The sequence below is a fragment of the Thermobia domestica genome, chromosome 4 (assembly GCF_964235325.1).
Source record: "Thermobia domestica chromosome 4, izTheDome1.hap1.1, whole genome shotgun sequence".
Lineage (NCBI taxonomy): Eukaryota > Metazoa > Arthropoda > Insecta > Zygentoma > Lepismatidae > Thermobia > Thermobia domestica.
Window position 1 is genome coordinate 333,363,946 of NC_137457.1, and position 20,695 is coordinate 333,384,640.

The following is a 20,695-nucleotide window of genomic DNA, read 5'->3' on the forward strand; positions in this document are numbered from 1 at the left end:
ATGATGTCGGAGCATTTTTAATAGGACTGATTCCGATCAAGATGATTTTGGTTCACCTATGTTACCGTCATTCTACATTTACCTTTATTTAAAAGTAAACTAAAATGATGCAGTGAATTTCTGTTGTAGAGTGGTGTGAGAGACCAAGATAAAAAACCGAAAGTGGAACAATAAAGGCAGAGAAACGATGAGAAACACACATCATACTCCTGTGAGATTTTCAGACGCAAACTAACTGCCCCTCAGCTCATCCTTGTGTATTTGCCACTACCCGTATTGGCCAGGGTATAAGCTGCACATTTTATCCAAATTCCAGTTGTGAAAGTATGGATGCGTCTTATATTGCAACCGTACAATTATAAAATTTCGTCATATCGTATGCTGTTAAAAAAAGGTTGATTCTCTATTTTGAAATAATAATAATGAACAATAGAACTGTTGAAACTAGCCGCATTATAAATACCGCAATATTATCCAACAATAGCACTGTCAAAACAGTCGGCATTATTGATAATATTCTGATTTTACTATTGCGTTTAATTTATTTTCTTCATTTGGTTTATACACAGATTTTTTTTCTTTTTCCATTTCAAATTTTAAGATGTAGCTTATATTCGGGCCAATATGGTATATCTACCGATAGTGCATGATATTTACCTCTACGGTATTCGAACAATTTCCTATAACTCATCCACTGATAGCAGAATCTATTGACTATGCTAAGTAATACTGAGGAGGAAATAAAAAGAGAAATTGGTTAGCTTTGAATAAATCAATTTTATTTGGTAAAAATCTTCTATGTATAATCTTCATAATCTTTGGTAAAATCTTCAGAAGTTTACATTGTAATGTTAAATTTCAAAAAAATCGTAATAGTTTTCTTTTAACATAGATCATGTACAAATCAATAAAATACAGTTATAAATAAAAAAAATATAACATCCTGCTGCTTCAATCACCATTTTCTCGGTCCATCGAGGCGGCTTTCTTGAACTCCCTGGAAAATACAGATGCGAATTTAATGCATTAACTGAGTAGTGTACTTTTCTCGCTTCAAGATTTACATCCTAAAAGCATTAGTAAAGATATTTAATTTCCAAAATCAGGCTCTCTCGCAATAGACGACCTACTAGGTCGTATCTATCGTAACAGATGACTTACCCTATATTTACCGTTGTTTATGAATAATGTGATTTGTGTACAGATGCAATTTAAGCTAAGCTGGAAACAAAGCAAGTCCTAAATAAAGTAAGTAAATAGAGTGTGAGCAACGGAAGTAAATTCAAACTTTGTGGTTTACTACCGTACAGATTGTTGCCAAATTAGTCATTATTCAATATAATGGTTTAGACGAAATTTTTGGTGTTTGCAAAAGTCTGTAATCCCAAAATTCCTGATTTATTTTAATAAAAGAAAATAATTGAATTGCAATGTCAATGAATCGTCACGATATTTGCCTCGTGCAAGTTAACAAAAGATCCAAAAATGTTCTCTATATCAGCTATTTAAATTTTTAATCTGTAATACAAAAAAGGAAAGAAAAAATTAAAGGAAATATTCAATATTACGTCCCAAGGTTATGTCCTGTAGGTTAGAGACGGTGGTGATAATGAGTGAAATGGTGGAATGAAAGTGAGAGGAAACGGAGGAAACTCGAAAAAACCCAGGCACACAGTGTTTGTCCACCCCGAAGCCTACTTGGCGGGAGCTGAAATCTAACCAGGGATCCACATATCGGAGGTAAGCACATTGGAATACTCCCAAAAGGGGGCGGGGTAGGGAGAGAAAAAACTTACGTGTAACTAAGGACAAATTCAATCACATTATCTGTTCTTTGAATCTCGACAGCTGAATTACTGTATTACTCATCTAACTTACAAGGAAAGGACTAAGTCATGATCGCCAAATGGATGTCTACGTATGTTTCTCAACAGATACTAAAATTAGAAGCTCAAAAAATCAAACCCCAGGTGCAAATGTGCCCTAATATGTTTTTATTGCGTAGATTTGTATTGATTTTGTATTGTATGCAATTAAGTCATTTCATGTCACAGCAACATGTTAAAAAATTGAACTGCCTGGAACTTTGTACTTAAAAATACTTGTTTCTACATAGATTCTACTAAGATTACTAAAACTATTTTATATATGGTTACGTTTTGTTTTTTCGGATTTTCGGCCGATTTAACTTTTTTTCTTTCTCTCCGGAGAGAGCGGTACACGTGTAAACAAAAAATATTATATCCTGTCAAACAAGAGTTGTAAAATAAAAGTTTTGATACATCATTTTAAAGCTTTGAAACTAAGAAATCTAATTCTGTATTGAATATGAATCAGTTTGCAGTACCTAGTTTCTGATTGGTCAAAAACCGTAATAATACCCTTCGTGAATTTCCGCACAACAGATATGTTGTTTTCTTTGAAAATTAAGGAAATCTTTCAAATATAACCGTATAAAAACCGCTTTAGAAATATTAATAGAATATAGAAACAGTATTTATGTGTACAAAGTTTCAGGCAATTCAATTTTTCGGCATGTTGCTGTGACATGGAATGACTCTTTAACACAATACAAAATCAAAACAGATTTGCGCGTTAAAAATATATTAGGGTACCCTTGCATCTGAGGTTTCATTGTTGAGCTTCTAAATTTAGTTTCGAAATACACATGCAGATATCCATTTGGCGATCATAACAAAGTCCTTTCCTTGCTAGACTATTACCTTACAGGAAAAAATAAATCAATACTTCAGAAGCAAAAATGTATTTCACTTAAGTATTGTAAGACGTTGTTCGAAAAAAAAAATCCTTATGTAGTGATAACAATGGTTTTAGTTTCATATACAATTATTACCAGTAAAATCCGTCACTCTTAAAGAGAAATTAATATGGATAGAATTAAAACTGATTTTAAATGCCGCTCATTATAGATTTGGAACTACTTTTTTATAAGACTATTTACAAAAGCAACCACTTTTAATAATAATGTTGTTACTGTTTATGCAATATATCATTACCTTCATTATACATTATCTTGACATAAATAATGATATATTGTCGAAACGGAACAACACTCCTATTCAAAGTAGTTATTTTGGTAAGATTTTACTTTATTAAAAATGAATTATTGTCGAGAAGGAAGCTTAGCTCAAACGATCTTGATCTTATTAAACCTCTAATATCTTATTATCAAAGATAACAATCTACAGTTATAAGATGATTCTATCTAACACTCTATCTAACTCCATCATAATGTATTTGCAATATCATTGACTTTGAATTACTAAATTCTTGAACCTGCATGATCCTTCCTGGTGGAAAAAAAAAAAAACTTTTACATTAATCATCATTCTATACTAGCTAACACGTAAAATTACAAAGTTACAATTCATGATACAATAAGACACCTATGTGACATGATTTTATCTCTTCACCAGTAGGGCTCTGTGTTACTTATGAGCATCTAATTAATCATAAGCAGACAACACACAAGACAGTTTATAGTGGTATTGTCTAATGCTCTACAGCTTAGACTTTAAAACCCTAAATCTGGGTTGGTGAAGTGACAAGGAAGCAATAATAGAATCTTGTAAAAGCTAAAATAATCTTTCGTCCTTTTAATTTTTTTCGAAAACAAAGGTTGGCCCCAGTTCTCTCAGTGCTTAAATTCACAATGCAATTTAATCAATCACACGCAGGAAAATTTATAAAACTTCCAGAAAGAACATATTTTTATTTTATACAAGATTCCCAAACATTCTGCAGGTGTAGTACTAAAAGGAAATTGCTTTCTTTCTTTCTGACAAACTAAATTTCCCGAAAAAAGAAACTTACCTTCTCTGTGACCGATATTTTGCCTGCTGGAGCCAGTGGCAAATTAACTCCTTAATCTTGCTTTCGGTTTCCTCACCTTAGATCTTTTTGACTGCAGCTGTAAAATAAATAAATGAATATTTTTTTTTCAGTAAGATATAACAAAAATGAGGCAACATTTTTAAAGATTATTCATAAAACAACATATTCTACAGTGAATGTGTAAGTAAACAACTTTCCACTAGCTGCTAAATCTGAAAAATATTCCAAATAACTTGTATATTTCTCTGCAATAATAACTCTTTCTAATACGTTATTTAAAGCAGCAGAGATAAAAGAAGAAAATTGACTATTTCATTAAAAACTGAGTGGCATAACTAATAATAAATGAAGACACAGTTCAAGTGAGAAATACATAAAAATGTAATAAAATTTCTACCTTTACGTATCCAATATAGCTGTTTCTATCGCAAAGTTTCAATCCATAACTTGTACCTTCTTCAGTGCTGAAAAGCAACGTTGTTTTACCTCTTAACATTCTGTGGTTTGGTGAACGAAATTTATAAATGAAATCTTTAAGTTTTACGTCCAACGTTTATGCCGGTTAAGCTAAAGGAGACGGTGGTGAGAAATGAATGAAGTGATGGAATGAAGAAAGTGGGAGAAAACAGAAGAGCCCCGATAAAACCCACGAGCACGGTGTTTGTCCATCACAAAGTCCACACGGCGCGAGCTGGGATCGAAGCAGGGACCCGAAGCATCGTAGGTGAACGCTCTATCGCTGAACCACCGCTCCCCCCTGAACGAAATTTAAACCATGTATGAATAAATAAATAAATAAATAAATAAATGAAATGGATCTTCTGGTTTCACCAAACTACAAAATATAAGAGGTAAACCAACGTTGCTTCTCAGCACTGATGGTAAACAATGCATTAAAACTTCGATGGAAACATTGTTATATTGGATGCACAAAGGTATGAAAATGTTCCCTACTATGAATCTGATCATTTCCTTAAGTTATTGTGAATTAAATGTTTGTTAATCACAAAGATAGCATCATTCTAGATGTGTAACCTAGTGTTTTACACAGAAATATGTGAAAATTGATCATCTACTATCAAGTTTGATACTATAAACCGATGTAATATCTACTTGCAAAACTTACTACACTGCGTACATTACACTGCGATCCATTAAAGCAGTGATATCTCGAGCCATATTGCTTGTCAGAGGATAAGAAAAAAAAAACGGATACAAGAAGCTAATATCGGTAGACGACAGCAAATATAAAATTGTATTTGATACAGTTTGGGAGAACCGGAACAGGCAAGAAACTGCAAAAGGTATATACGAGCTTCAAAGGTTATTGGCTACGATCTTAAGGGTTTCTTCACATTTACGGTGCATATACTGCATAACTTTATGATATATTTACTCAGTAATACAAACACTCCAAAAGCATCCAAAGTCCTTTAATTTCAGCGCCTTTTAATATAAAGTCATTCCTAACAATTCAAGTATGTTCAGGTTCTCCTATATTTTGGATTCAACTTACTTGAGTTTATTGATGCATCTTAGAATTCTTTTAGGAAGAGCAATTTTATTTAAAAGTTAGGAAGGTCGGTTTAAGTTGTTTTCCTCTATATACTCATAAAAAACATAATCCGATAAACTTACAATTGCAGGAATCGCATTTCCAATGTAATTCTAGAGAAATTAAAAATACTACAACAGTACAATATTACAACTGTATGAAATGTATTAATCAGAGAAAGTCTATTTGGGATGGAAACTGCATGTCTACATTAAGTTTCGTTAATATAATAAACTCAACTTAGGATGGAAACTACACGTCTCCATTATGTTTTGTGAATAAACTATTTTGGATTAAAACTTCACGTCTTTATTATGTTTTGCGAATATAATATAACAAACTACACTAGCACAATAAAAACAATAAATTTGAAGAAAGTAAATTCATAGCATTTGAACGCATGGACGCTAGGCCAAAGAACATGCTCAAGTGGTTATACGTTGTTAGTGCATATACTCCTAGCTCCATTCTTTGTGGTTTTCTGGACGTCAAGCCGCTACCCCTTAATTCAGATAGCTATCTAACTACCTCATGATGTTGGGCTAATACCGAAAAATACATTTCACCAGAAATGAGTCCAGAATCGCATACAACAAAGACAAACTACTCGACTACATGAAAGCTCAATGAGAAAATATTTACCATATATTGTCTTGCACAGAATTGTACAAGAGAAGGGCCATTTAACAGTATTCCTGGAAGATACTCTCCCAGAAAAGGAAAATTGCACCGCAAAAGAGTCAGCAATCAGTCTTCTCAAAATGTTGATTACAAGAGATTTCACATCAAGCCTTCCAATTTAGCCAACATCTTCACCTGTAAAATTAAAAAAGAACAAAGTTATAACACGCTCAACTGTTTTAAAATTTTATTCTATACTATATATTACTTTGCTCGTCGTCAGTGCTCGAAGTAGGGGGCTATGGCATACACCACCTCAGCAAGAGTGATCAGCGTTCCCCTATTTCTTATTGATTTTTTCGCGTCCCGGAACGTTCACTTGCTAGGTGTATAGATGGATGATATGCTTAAATGAAAGAAATGGCAGAACCCTGAGAAAATCCACGCGGGAATTTTCAGAAACGAAGGAACGCATTGTCCGCTCGTAACCGTAACATAGAAAAACGGCTGAATTGTTAAAAATAAACTTTAGTAAAGACTACAAAGAGGATCACGTTTCATTTAAAATCAAACTTATGTATTTGAACGGGAGAAACTTAATTTAAAAAAAATCGTAGACATGATGCCCATCGTTTGGTATATTTGGCGTTTTCTTTTACAAATTTAATAGTCATTTTTCACAATTTTTAGGTCATTTTTCCATATTTTTTATGTCATATATCTATATATTTTAGGTCATCTACTTCCGTCCCTACTTATTACACTTAAAAGAAGAAAAACACATCTGCACAACTTTTTGTCAAATAAGAAGGTTCGCTCCGAGTTGGAATCACTGTGTCTGAAGAAGCCCGAAGTTGAACTTAAGAGAATTTTCAGTTCAAAACAACCACAAAGAATCAGCTCACCCTTTTTGAACAAGGTGTACATCTTTTATTATGCTGGTGATAATCATTAACAAAAGTGGACATAACTTGAATATTTTGCAATGAAAGCTATTCCTATGCTGAATTATGATCACTGAAGAGGTAAAAACTATAACAGCTGTGAAGTTTTTGTTCAATAATGGCAAGAGCAGCAAACATAAAAGAAATGCATAGTCCGAATAAACTTAAATATTCCGGGAGACACTATAGCTCAGTGGTAGAGCGCTCATCTGTGGTGCGTGAGGTCCCTGGTCCAATCATAACTCTCGTCACGCGGGTCTCGTGTAATGAACAATCACGCTGAAGAATCATGATCTACTTGCATTTTTCAGTAATTTCCTATGCTCACACATTATTCTCATTTCTTAATCCTCTATTCCCTTCATTACAATCGGCGTTTGGTTATTGAAGTTGAGCGTTCCTTTTCATCAGCAATAGGACAGAGATCTATAGTTTAAAGTGGAATCCAAACAACCATAATCGTTCAAATTTTTAAGGCTTTCCTGCGGGGAATGGAACCCGGAATCCCGTATACCTAGGCTCACGTGCTAGCGAAAAGTGTTATCACCAGAGTTTCATTTAGTCTTGGAGCATAGCCATAAGACAAACTTTTAAAAATAGCACTCAAGCGATAATGTTTCTGAAGTATGAAATAACAGTTCGTACAGCATTATTTGACTGTTGAAACCACATTTAAAGAAGTTCAACGGGGCACCGAAATATTCTCGGTCGCCAATACGTAGTGTCAGGTTACATAAAACTTCTCTTTTGTTTTTATAAATTAAATATACGATAAGTTTTCGTATAAATTTATGTAACATATAGACGATTGATTCTAATCAATGACGTTTGATTAAATGAAAACAGCATTGCAAATTCGAACGTTTAGCATTTGTTCTTTATACTAACGAAAGAATTGGCTCAATGAGTTAATGGAAGACCAGAAAATGAAGACGGTGATAGATATCGGGAAGCATTTACATGGACAGACAATGGCAACGGCGCTTACATTTTAATTCACGTGAGACACCTGAAGCCTTATGCAGAGTCGTTCTGACGCGAGATCAGTGCCATACTAAAGAGTTCGACCAACATATATTTCCTGCAACAGTCAGGCCTTTAGTATGACGCTAATCAGACGCCAAAACGACTCTGCATAAGGCCCCTGATCTGTGGATCTACTAGTATTGAATGTTGAAACAAACAATTTTTCGGTTATACGGATACTCACCTTTGCCAACGCGCCTGCCTTATACAAATCTTGCCCAGACAAAAATTGAATGCAATGCTAGGTTGTAATAACAGCCTACCATAAGTGTTGCTGCATTCACATTTATGGGTGCATGAATTTGTAAAATTTACGGAACAAAATATGTAATATAATTTGGAAAGCTCACTTCAAAAGGAACCCAAATATCTGGACACTGAACCTATGAGTTCGATATTTCTTGAGAAATACATCAATAAAATTTCCGCTAATCAAACATGAAATCACATAGGAGAACACAGACAGAGTTGGAAACCCATGTCGCATAATGGTCCTCTGTCGTTATTAAGGCAGTAGTGATCAAAAGAAAAGTAAGTACCTTACCTGTACACAAGGGCGCCCATCAGGGGGGCACAGTGGGGCGCTCGCCCCCTCTAAGAGGAAATTGTACTTGGGAATATCGAAAACCCAATAGAATTTTTACATTAGTTACGGCAAAATTTGAAACTATATTTGAAACGTTGGTTATACTTGCCCCTCCGCCCCCCCCCCTTGGAAACCACAACATGGACACCTTGCCTGTACAGTCAGTATTTCCTCAGAAATCCTTACTGAAAGTAGTACTTCTGAAGCATAAGGGCTCTTTGATTGCGAACTTATATTGCAGGTAAGTATACGCAATTAGTTATAATGGACGAAAACAACGTGTCCTGCGGGCCTCTAACAAGTCTTCGTTCGCTCGGCAATATTGTATAAAACATTTGATTTAGTAGTATTTTTGGCGAAAGCTAAACTAACTTAACAAAAATTAGGCATGTTTAAGAAAATAGTAATAAGTTCTACCAAAATAATTTAGATCCCCGAAAGCCGACCTATGCCAAACATACGTGCACATCCATAAAAGAGGATAGTGTAGTTTCCCGTAGTATCCTATTGCGTAAGGATTTTTTTAAATATACATACCGGTATATTGTTTTCTGCTCTCACAAGAAAACGCTTTCTTAATATTTTACAGTCATTTATAACAGGGAAGTTACATCACTTCCTCAACCATTTACATACTACCATACTTTATGGTCACTCTTCAAATCGCTCTGCCATTACATTGATGAAATAACATTTATGAGCATCAAATGCACCCTTACTTCCATAACAAGACTTTCTGAAGGGGGAATTTCACTACCCGTCACCCATTCAGATACTATTCTGCTTTAAAAACGCACTATTACCTTCACGAAATATTAACAACCATTTAACAAATCTCTTTTGGAGGATTCCATTTTATGAGTCAGGTGACGGTAGTATAGCGCTTTCCAGAGAGTCCCTCCTGTACTTTGTAATTAACCAACACAAGTGGACATTTCAGTAATGTTTTCAGATGAAATATTGGTCAAGGATAAGGTACTTCCTTTTTCCGATTACTAAAGAAATGCTCTCTTCAAATTAAAACATATTTTTTCTACAAATTTATGACTATGTACAATAGGATAGCACCCAGTTTCCGCGAGTCACAAATACTTGCTAAGGCTGTAAGATATGATTTTGTGCTAAAAGTTGAATTTGATGCATTCCAGTATGCACCCATAAAGTGTGAATGTAGGCAAGAGATTTTCGCACGTGTTAACACATTTGCACAGTATGTGTCGTATGCAATGACACATTGTTACAACATACTTCAAACCCAGTTCCACTTGTTGCTATGCGTTAAGATGAACGTATAAAGTGATCCACGGGTGTATCGAAATTTAATCCATTTACGCGCACCCATGTTGCTAACGCGCCTCTCCTTATGGATACTCCCAGGCGGGCCCACCAGTTATGCTATGTCCTGACGTGAAATGATGCAATGTTTGCTTGCACTGGCCATTTATCACAGCTTAGTGTGTGTTCTTCGCAGAACAATACTTTTTCTGGTGCATCAGCTTCCACGCATCTTATCAATCTGTACGCAAATAATTGGTCATGTACAGGAAAATTAAGCCTGCAGAATGTCTCAGGGATTTATTTATTTTTAACAAGCAAATTGTAAGCCAAAAATACAAGACATGTTTTATTTATAAGATTACTGTAGACCCCATTATTCTTAATATGTACGATAAATTTTATTAACACTGATTCATTGAACCAAAAATATAGCCCAGACTTTGGAGATAAGTATACTTCCAATTCAATCAATCCGTCCTTGCCATGTGTACACACTCATCGTTAAGGTAAATAAAGCATTTGAACAAACACATTTTAATTAAAGTGTGAGTTTGCATTTGTATAAATTCATATATATCAAAGAATGAATATTATTTGTGTGGTGCATCTAGTGCACTATATATATATATATATATATATATATATATATATATATATATATATATATATTTGCCATTAAATATAGATATATATTTTTGTTGCACTTATATTATTGTACTAATGTACGACAGTAACATACACCGGCAATTGAAATTCAGACAACATAAAATGGCAAGCATAAAATGAGGAAGTTCATATTTTACTAAGGAAAAATTCTGACTTACCTCCTTCTATTTGCAACTCCTCCTTCTTAATAATTTATCTTCCAATGCTGAAGGTGCCAAATTGCGAGGTGACCAAGAGTTTTCGAGTACTGAGTTTAGATAATATCTGTAGTTTAAGACATAAATTAAAAGAAATTGACTGGCAGCAAATATTCTTCAGATGTAAAAATGTAGTAGAAGCGTGTGAATTTTTTATGTATAATTTAACACGATGCCTAAACGAATGCTGTCCAAGAAAATTTAAATGCTATAACTTATCTACAAACAAATTACAGCAAAATGTTAGTAACTGGTACACTCCAGAACTAGCAGAGCTTCGTAAGGTTGTCATTGCTTGGTATAATAGGGCTAAATCGGGCTGTCCTGTGGGAAAAGAAAAATACATCAGAGCTAAAAGACGCTACAGAAAGGAAATAAGTGCGGCAAAAATTAAGGCAAACGACAATTTTATTGTAAACCATACAAATAAATGTAAAGCAGGGTGGACAATTATAAACAGGGAAATAGGGGTACGAAAAGAAAATGACTCAATATCAATATCCCCTGACACTTTTAATGAATTCTTTGTAAGTAGTGCTAAGTATGTAAATGGTAATACAAGCAGTATCTCTAAGTCCGCAGAAAACGATGTTATAGACTTCAAAAGTATTCTAAGTTCATGTAGAAATCAAACTAGTAACTTGACATTTAAATGGACAAACGTAACACCTGAAGCAATTTTGTCAGTGGTTCGTAAGTTTAAGACATCTGGTAGCGAGGATTATTATGGGTTTACTAATAGTACAATTAAAAATATTATAGACGTAATAGTGGAACCCCTTACACACTTAATTAATTGGATACTAGTAGAAGGAGTGTTCCCAGATTGTCTTAAGATTGCGGTTACTATTCCCATACATAAAAAAGGGGACAAAAACTGTCCCAGCAACTACAGACCAATATCTCTCGTACCAATTGTATCAAAAATTATTGAACATTGCATGAAAGAACAACTAACTCTGTATTTTGAAAATAACAATCTCATTAACTGTGCACAATATGGGTTTCGGAAAGGTATGTCCACAACTAAAGCTGTTGAAAAAGTTGTATCTGAGGTAATTGATGCCTTTGAAAACAGTTCATTCGCTTGCGCAACATTATTAGATTTAAGTAAGGCTTTTGATACTGTTTCACATGAAATACTGATTCAGAAATTACAGTATTATGGGATCAGAGGAACTGAGCTCTTATTGATCAGGTCTTATCTAGAAAGTAGAAAACAAGTTGTGTGTGTACAAAATAAACAGTCAAACGTACTTGAAATATTAACAGGAGTGCCACAGGGAAGTGTCATTGGACCTTTTCTATTTCTGGTATACATTAACGATTTACCTGACTACTTATTAGAAACCACTGTTATGTATGCCGATGACACTACATTTATAACGAAAGATAATAATATAAACGCAATACACACGAAAAATAATAAAGCAATAGATAAATCTACTGATTGGCTGTTTCACAATAAATTAAATTTGAACCATAATAAAACAGAGAAGTTATACTTTCATCTCAGCAGCTCCACAACTGATACAAAAGACTGCTCCTCAGTTAATCTATTAGGGATATACTTAGATACGAAATTAAACTGGAATGTGCATACTATGCAACTTTGTAAAAAAATTATCAAGGGCAGTATATGTGTTACGTAAATTGAAAATATCTGTAAGTAAAAGTCTATTAATCACTGCATATTATGCTTTCTTTCACTCTCATCTGTCGTATGGCATACTATTATGGGGTAATTCTTCCGGAGCACAAACAGTATTTAAGTGGCAAAAAAGAGCGATAAGAACGATAACAGGAATTCCAGAGAGAGAATCATGTAGACATTTTTTCAAAGATTTTGAAATAATGACCATCCCGTCCATGTACATATTATCGTGCCTTATTTATATCAAAGAAAACTGTACAAATTATGTTACTCGAAGTAGTGTTCACTCACACAATACAAGGCGCAAAAATGAAATAAATATTCCCCATGTACGGCTGTGCAAAACTCAAAATAGTTATAAATATATAGGGATGAAATTGTATAATCTGTTGCCACCTAGAGTGAGAGAAATGGAGATTAAAAATTTTAAATGTTTTTGTAAAAAGTGGCTCTTAGAAAAGTGTATATATAGTATTTCAGAATTTACGGAAGAAATTTCAGTATTAGAATAGAAAAGTAGTACTAGGTAAAATATAAAATATTGTATTGATTAATTAAAATTGTAAATATTATATGTACGCAAACTTAAATTTTGACGTTGTCTATTACAACATCATGTTGTTTAACGACAATAAATAATTCTTATTCTTATTCTTATTATAAAATGAACGACTACTATTTTCCCTTTAATCAACGTGAATACAAAAAAGACGCTAACAACGCGAACACTACCAAGCAAGGCGCCAAACATTAAGAGGTCAGCGTCACGTGGTCTTTGAGAACAAATGAAAATCGAACGCGCGCTGGCTTTTTACTTCAATTCAAGAAAAACGTCTCGCAAGCGAAGCTTGGGTTGTCTGTACTATAGCTTGCGCTAAACAAAAATAAGCTTTTGTGTATAAGCGAGAGCGAAATAAAATCAAATAAAAGCGACAGGCAAGCTTGCGGCAAGCAAGCATGCTGTCTGGGTAGATTTGTTTAAAAAAAATATTCGCAACCCAAACGTTTAAATAATAATAGTCACAAGAAGTCTTTAATAATTACCTTAAAAAGTTCTTATATATGATTTGTTAATGACAATGTGATATACAAGGTGCCTACTAATGACTTACAGTCTACTCGTTTTGGAAATTAGAAACGGTCAAATTCTGAAATATATGTTGGGCGTTTTGATTGTGATGAGTTTGTTTAGATAATCATGCTTTTCTACCCAATCCGATTAATCATGACGGTGAGAATGAAGGCTTTTAGAAATTCGCAAAGAATGATCCTTCTGAATTTTTGTTACATTTAACAAAATATTTTACCGTAAAAGAATCCAAATTAAAATGTTATTTGTGTGGTCACATACAGTATTTACAATTATTACTGGAAATTAATGCTGTCAGCTATTTCGAACATTTTTGAAAGCACATACTTTCTAATTTATTAAAATTTCATTCAATATCGATAGTATGAAACGCTGTAAATATTTGTAAATTTCTGTACCTGTTCTCCAAGTGGATTTGTATGCAACGAAAGGTAGCTTTGTTAACTTTTGCAAAAAGTCCAAAATTAATCTCTCGAAAACAGTTCTTATTTCTGAAAGAATACATAATGATCGCTTTGGGTTGTTGCAATGGTCTGTCCAAGTAGCTTGATAAAAATTCAGCGTAGCTTAACAACAAAAGCTGCTTCCCTTATATCTTAAAAAAAAATCTTGGTAAGGTAAGTGTAGAGGGCGCTGAAATCTGTAGCTACGGCCCTGATGTACATCTAAGCAAATTTTTAAAGAAGAGAAAAATCAATTTCCATTGGTATTTCATTTCCTGCATTTTGTCTACAAACCAAAAAAATACAACACGGATAATTACAACAATTACAACACGACAACACAACTTCGTCAAAAACAACATTGACTTATTTAACACGCCATCAACACATAAATATGATACCACGCTTAAGGATAAAATCCCCAGCAAACAGCACTTCACTAAGTTATATGAAAGGAATCCAATATTCATGGGTACTATATTGTACAATAAACTACCTCAGAATATTCGAAGGACAGAACAAAAAGGAGAGTTCAAGAGGTTAATGAAAACTTATCTGTTGCAGCACTGTTTTTATTCTGTAAACGAATTTTTAGATATGTAAGTGAATTTGTCTATTGATAGTTTTGGGTAGCATAGTAGTTTAATTCAATTGTCTATTGATAGTTTTGGAAATATATATTGTCATGTACTGCTTTTATATCGTAGATGTAGCATAGTAGTTTAATTCAATAGGTATGTATTTGTCATTATTACGTGTTTTACATATTTGTACCCTTGACGAGTCTTATTCATACGCACGTAATCGTGCAATATGTATGACTAAAAAGACGAAATGAATGAATAAATGAATGAATGAATGAATGCATTAGTTAATGCTATTGATCGTTTATATTCCTATCATTGTGCATAATGATATGTACATCCTGATTTTATCACGATATTACTAGGGAGAAACAATAATAATTAAGTACATTTCCACGTAATTCGTTTAATGAAGGACAATGTTTTGTTTCTTAATCAATAATATTATCTAATGCAAATATACTCTAAATACATTTGCAGATATGCTCTTAATAGATTTCTCTAAACCTTTACATTAAAATGCTTACATTCTTTACACATAATTGACATACAAGGTTAGGTATGTCAATATACAATGATACAATGAATCAGTTTTTATTGTTCAAATTTAATTCATGTACGTAAACAATTTGTTTTTACTGATGATCCTGAAGTAGTTCTTTCAACTTCAACACACAAAAATGAGAAGGCATCTGCTCTGAGCTTACATTTGAATTTTTCGAAATGTGAAGATTTTTTTTTTTTTTTGATCAGATGAAGCCACATTCGACCAATTATTTAGAAGATTTGATGAAGCTGCCCCAGGAATACATCCTACTAACCAGGAGGTTTGTCTTCTACGTGCTGTTCTCACAAAGGAAGCATTTACTAAAGTGCTGTTAAACAAAATATACAAGTTCGAATCTTTTTGTCTTATCTTGCCTCGAATTCAGCCCATGCAGCTTTTTTCTACTACGTGCCCCTTTATCAATCCTTCGTTTATACTACTTTTTACGGAGCTTCTCTGTGACTAAGCGGTTAGCATACGCGCCTTTGGCGTTAGAGACCCGGGTTCGATTCCCGGTGGGAGCTCATATGGTTCGGATTCCACGTTAATCAGTAAGTCCACGTATCATATAGCCTCGCTGCTGAAAGGGACGCTAAAATCAACTCAACTCAACTACTTTTTACTATGCTTTGCATCTTGGAATGAGACTACACTGCTGAGAAATATAATGTTATCCTTGAAAAGGGTCTGGAATCAATTTTGAACTGCCCCTTAAGTGATAACTCTTGGATGTAAGTATCGTTACCTGTAGAATTAGGGATCTTGTTATTCGACGAACCGTTGATATGGCGATTCCTACTTTTTAGCGTCCTACCACGGATCTCTTCGTTGTCTAGACTCTCTTTCCGCAAGATTATTACCTGGACCCAAAAGGGCAGTTCAAGAAGGCTATAGCAAATGGAAAAAATTAACAGATACGGGCCTTCCAGAAATAAACAAAAGAGGTGTTCAGATATTTTGGTATCCACCAATTGCAGCGCATTTCCATGAACTTCTTTTACAGTCAGTTGATGTTGCAGATGATAAAACCAGGATTCTTACGGCTTCATTCCTCCTTGCTGGGGCGTGGTTAAATGCACTACCTTCCCCACCAGTAGGTCTTCATGTGTCTAATGAAACCTTTCGAATCGCTGGTTCTAATTGAAAATTTAGGTTCAGCTTTTTGTAAGCCACATCGCTGTCCAGCTTGCGGGGATCAAGCTACCCATGAAAAGCATTGGCAGACACTCCCTGTTAATGGTGTCATTTTACGAGCAATTACCTCCTTGATAAATTTATTTTTCCTCCAATTTCCACCCAGGCTAGTGGTGCTTGGGGGTCTAGAAACCTTGATTTTATTAAGGGGGTAGGCAAACACATTTCTATCGTTTCGAGATATGTTCGTTCTACATATTTCCTAATTCAACGTATAGTTTTTGCTGTTCAACGTGGCAACGCGTCGTCGGTTCTTCGTATCTTGCCGCATGGAAGTAAGCTGGAGGAGGTGTATCGTCTCTAATATAAGGAACAACACTGAACATCTATATAACTGAACAACCGAAGAATAGTTGAGGACCTCTTGCGAAGGTGGAACACTTCTTAACTAATTAATAGAATATTTTAAATTGTTTGATTAATTGTTATAAGTGTTATGCTTTATTGGAGGGCAGTTATGCTCAGACTGTGCGATGCTGCTTTTCACAAATAATTATTTGTTTTTGACAAAGTAAATTTAATAAATTATATTTTATGGTGAGTCTATCAAGCAATGGAATTTCACTGCATCACCACATACAGTTATATAAAATTTACGAATTATAATTCGTAATCAGAATATTAATAACGTACTGATTCACACAGGTTGAAATTTCACGTGAACGTTGAATGTAAAACAGTACAATTTGACCAATAAATTCTGTTTCTGTAAGTTCTACGCATAAAGTTTACAATTGAAATTTCATTGTGTTCTTGTTCAAACAGTTAAACAAGAGTCTTAACATTGAATAAATACTTTATAACAAATGTTTCAGCGTTATCAAGATGATAACACTCATGAAAAATATTTACCCTGGAGTCATCACAAAGCACCGTATTATTACTTAAGTTTACATTTATACTTTTGAGTACATGATTCACATTAATGCTTTCTTTCGTATTATTCGTGTGATACGAATAATAAATATCTGGTCATCTGACAAAGATGCGAACTAATTTCTATGTTTACAATGACATTAATCACCTGACAGGGTTGCCAGAGGCTATTGGTTTTGAGATTTCTTTCGTATGTAATTTTTCAATAATATCAAAAGGATATTTGAAAGCTGTTGTGTGTATATAGTTAAGTTGTTTTGCACTGCAATGATGCACTGACCATTAACTTTTAAGCTAATGTACTGACCATGCGTCAATGGTTGAAATGCGCCGCATGGATAGATAACCTGTACTTCATTAAATGTTCTCCAAACACATTTTAAAAAATATTTCCGGCAAATATTTGGGATACTTCTCAGATCTAACAAGGAATATGTTTTCTCCAGTAACGAAAGAGTATATTCTGAAAACAATGTAAAAATGTTTCTATAATAGACCTATATCAGAAAATGTTGTTCACTAAAGACACAAAATATTTTCCAAAACACAATGGAAAACATTTTTCTATTCATTTTTAATGTTTTCTTTTATCTGTTTTAAAGTTTTATATTCAAAATTTGATAAAATATTCTGGAAATAATATTAAAATATACGAAAATATTTCATTTAAGTTGTAGGAGAAGATTACCAAAATACTTTTGTAAAAATTAAGTAAACCTTTTTAAATCATTTCTGAAAAACATTTCTTATATTACGAAAGATTTTTTAAAAATATTCTAAATGTTTTTATAATATATATTTAATACGATTTCTCGTAAAAATAGAAAATATTGCAAATAACGTATTAGAAAACATTTTTTAAATATGTGGAATATATTTCGATTCATTGTTTTCCGTATCATATATGGAAAACATTTTCAGTATCATTTCAAAAATATTTTCCTTCTTAACAGTGAAAATATATTAAATTAGATCAAAAACAATATTTCTAATATATTTTGTGAATATTTTTCTGGATTTACTTTCCGGCAAGCATTCTCAAAATGTACTCCCGGTAATTTCTGAAATGTTTTACAAACATTTTTGGGAAAATATTTTCGGGAAATATTCGTAATACATTGGGAAAACCAACATGGAAATGTCCAGAGAAGGAAAATCTTTTGGAAACCAAAAAAAAATATTTTCTTTTGATTGAGGAAATATTCCTTGCTGTGTGGGTTCCTCCTTAAAACGGATATCTTCAAAAATGCTGGGACATGTGTCACCTAATTTTTAATATGGAGTTTAAATATCGCGTTTATCTCCTAGCTTGGCGTGTTCGTGAGATATTGTAGTATTGGCCGAAAATTTTAATCCCCTCCCCTCTTCAGAATATGCCACTTAATCAAAATCACAAATAACAACCCAGCTCAAGGTAAGTACTAACTACGTTCTAAAATTCATTTCAAACCGTTCAACAGTTTTCCCGTGATGAGATCAGCTTGGTAATGAAATAACAGGAAAACATCGCTTTTAACATACCGGTAAAAGAAAAATATAGAAAATGGCCCCTTTCCCCCTTAAAACGAAAATTCTCAAAAACACTTAGACACGTCCACTTATTTTTAATAAAGATTTTATGTACAGCGTTTTATCTTCTAAACTTGAGATGTTCGTGAAATACTGCATTTTTCAAACATAAATTTTAAACTCCGTCTACCCCTTAAGAGGCGCCTTTCAGTCAATATAACAAAATAAAAACAGCTCAAGGTAGGTATTCACCACGTTCTATCTAACACTTATTTCAGATTCTTCAACCATTTGCATGTGATGCGATCACAAACAAAAGGCAACATCGCTTTTAACGTGATGAACCAATAATAGAAATGTCCCCACCTCCTATTTAAACTCCCGTTAAAAAGAGAATTTTCAAAAACCCTCGGGCACTTCTCCGCTTATTTTTAATGAGGAGTTTAAATATCCCAAGTTTCAGCTTCCTAAATTGAAAGTATCCTGAAAAACCCAATTTTACACATAATATTTGTCCCCGATTCCCCCTTATGGTATGCGATTTAATCAGCTGTTTCCCTAGGGCGATTATAAACAAGATACCTTTCACTTTTATTCAATAGATTGTATGTCATTTAATGAAGCATTTATTAATAAAATATGAACAATATTGGCTGCTTGCGCGCTCGGGGTTCCAGCACCCTTACAAATAATCAGATTTTTTGATTGGACCCGGGTTTGAACTCGTTTCTTTTGCGTTTAAGTCTGCCATGTTACCGACTGAACTAGGGCAGCCCCAATTTATCCTTTTAGTACCGGCATATTTTACATGATCACACCACGGTCTTATGACAGTTTTCATAAAAGATTTTAACTAAAAATAAATCAATCAAACATCAAGACTTCCCTCAAAACATCTAGGGTGACTCTTCCTGTCTTGATATGCACCCACATATATTTGGAAAATTGGCGCCGTTGGACAGGACCCATTATTAAAGTGGGATGTGAGTCAAACTGGAGTCTAATTTATGCAGTTAGTCCGTGCACAGACCATAGTCTTTGAATAATCCCCACTATATAGGTCGTTCTCTATATAGCCTTGTTATTCAGAAGCAAAATTAATACGTGGTTAAAATGAATTTATTTACTTGAACTCACCTCGCACTGCAACTCCAAACATAATAAATAGAATATTTATATTTACAATAGCACGATAGCACGAGCATTGCAAAATTTATTAATGCAAATATATATATATATATATATATATATATATATATATATACTGTTATAAAATGACCAACATAAAGTTGTTTTAAAAGTAAAGCGAGTTTTGTTGAGTTAATACATGTAGTCTGTTTCCAGGTCCATGATATGATTAAAGCAGTGTTTCTGTTTCTTTCAGAAACAATGTTCCGGGGAGGGAACTGTTGGTACTATTTTATTTATTATCGTATTATACACGTATTATTTTGGTCTCCTCCGGTGGGGACTCCCAGAGATCTGGGGGCCAGTGTCCCAAAAAAACATGTCTGAAAGAAACACTAGATTAAAGAGTATGATAATAAATTCAATTATATTAAGCATTCAAAATCATTGAGTGAAATTAAAAATTAGTCTCCAATTATCTTTAGAGGTCTAAGATTTTTCGTGGTATTTCTTTATTCAAAATTGTTCTGAATAAGCTCCTTCGTGATTATATATGGTCAGACTACGAGTATGTAGCGCGGTAGCGGGGATTAAAATCCCGATGGGAGCACGTATGATTCAGATCCTATGTTATGGGGCGTTTACACTTAGTCGATTTGCGTTCGATTCAGTTGAATTGACGTCACTTTCAACTTAATCGACCGTGTAAACGGGACTTCAACTTAATCGCTTGTTGATCGAAGGCGACTAATCGACTGGCAACTGAATTGAAAGACGTTCTATTTTCTGTGGTTGAAATAATTCAACACATCCATCGATCTGATTCGGCCTAGTTGCTTCGATTTAGTGGCAAATGCAGCGAGTCGATTTAGTCGTGCGACTAAATCGACCAAGTGTAAACACCCCATTGCCGGTGAATCCATGTCTTATATAACCAAGGTG

The 20,695-nt window shown here is 33.8% G+C and overlaps 1 long non-coding RNA gene across 4 annotated transcripts; it reads right to left on the reverse strand.

Moving 5' to 3' along the window:
• Positions 1-757: 757 nt before the first annotated feature.
• LOC145684476 (uncharacterized) lies at positions 758-13,108 on the reverse strand. 4 transcript variants are annotated; one of them, XR_014131302.1, is made up of 4 exons: positions 10,690-13,108; positions 6,053-6,226; positions 3,835-3,931; positions 758-997 (listed from the first exon to the last, which is right to left on the reverse strand). It is a non-coding gene; the product is annotated as an uncharacterized LOC145684476 (long non-coding RNA). The 4 variants fall into 4 exon arrangements; XR_014131303.1 differs by lacking the exon at positions 10,690-13,108 and adding an exon at positions 9,391-9,824; XR_014131304.1 differs by lacking the exon at positions 10,690-13,108 and adding an exon at positions 9,125-9,367.
• Positions 13,109-20,695: the final 7,587 nt, after the last annotated feature.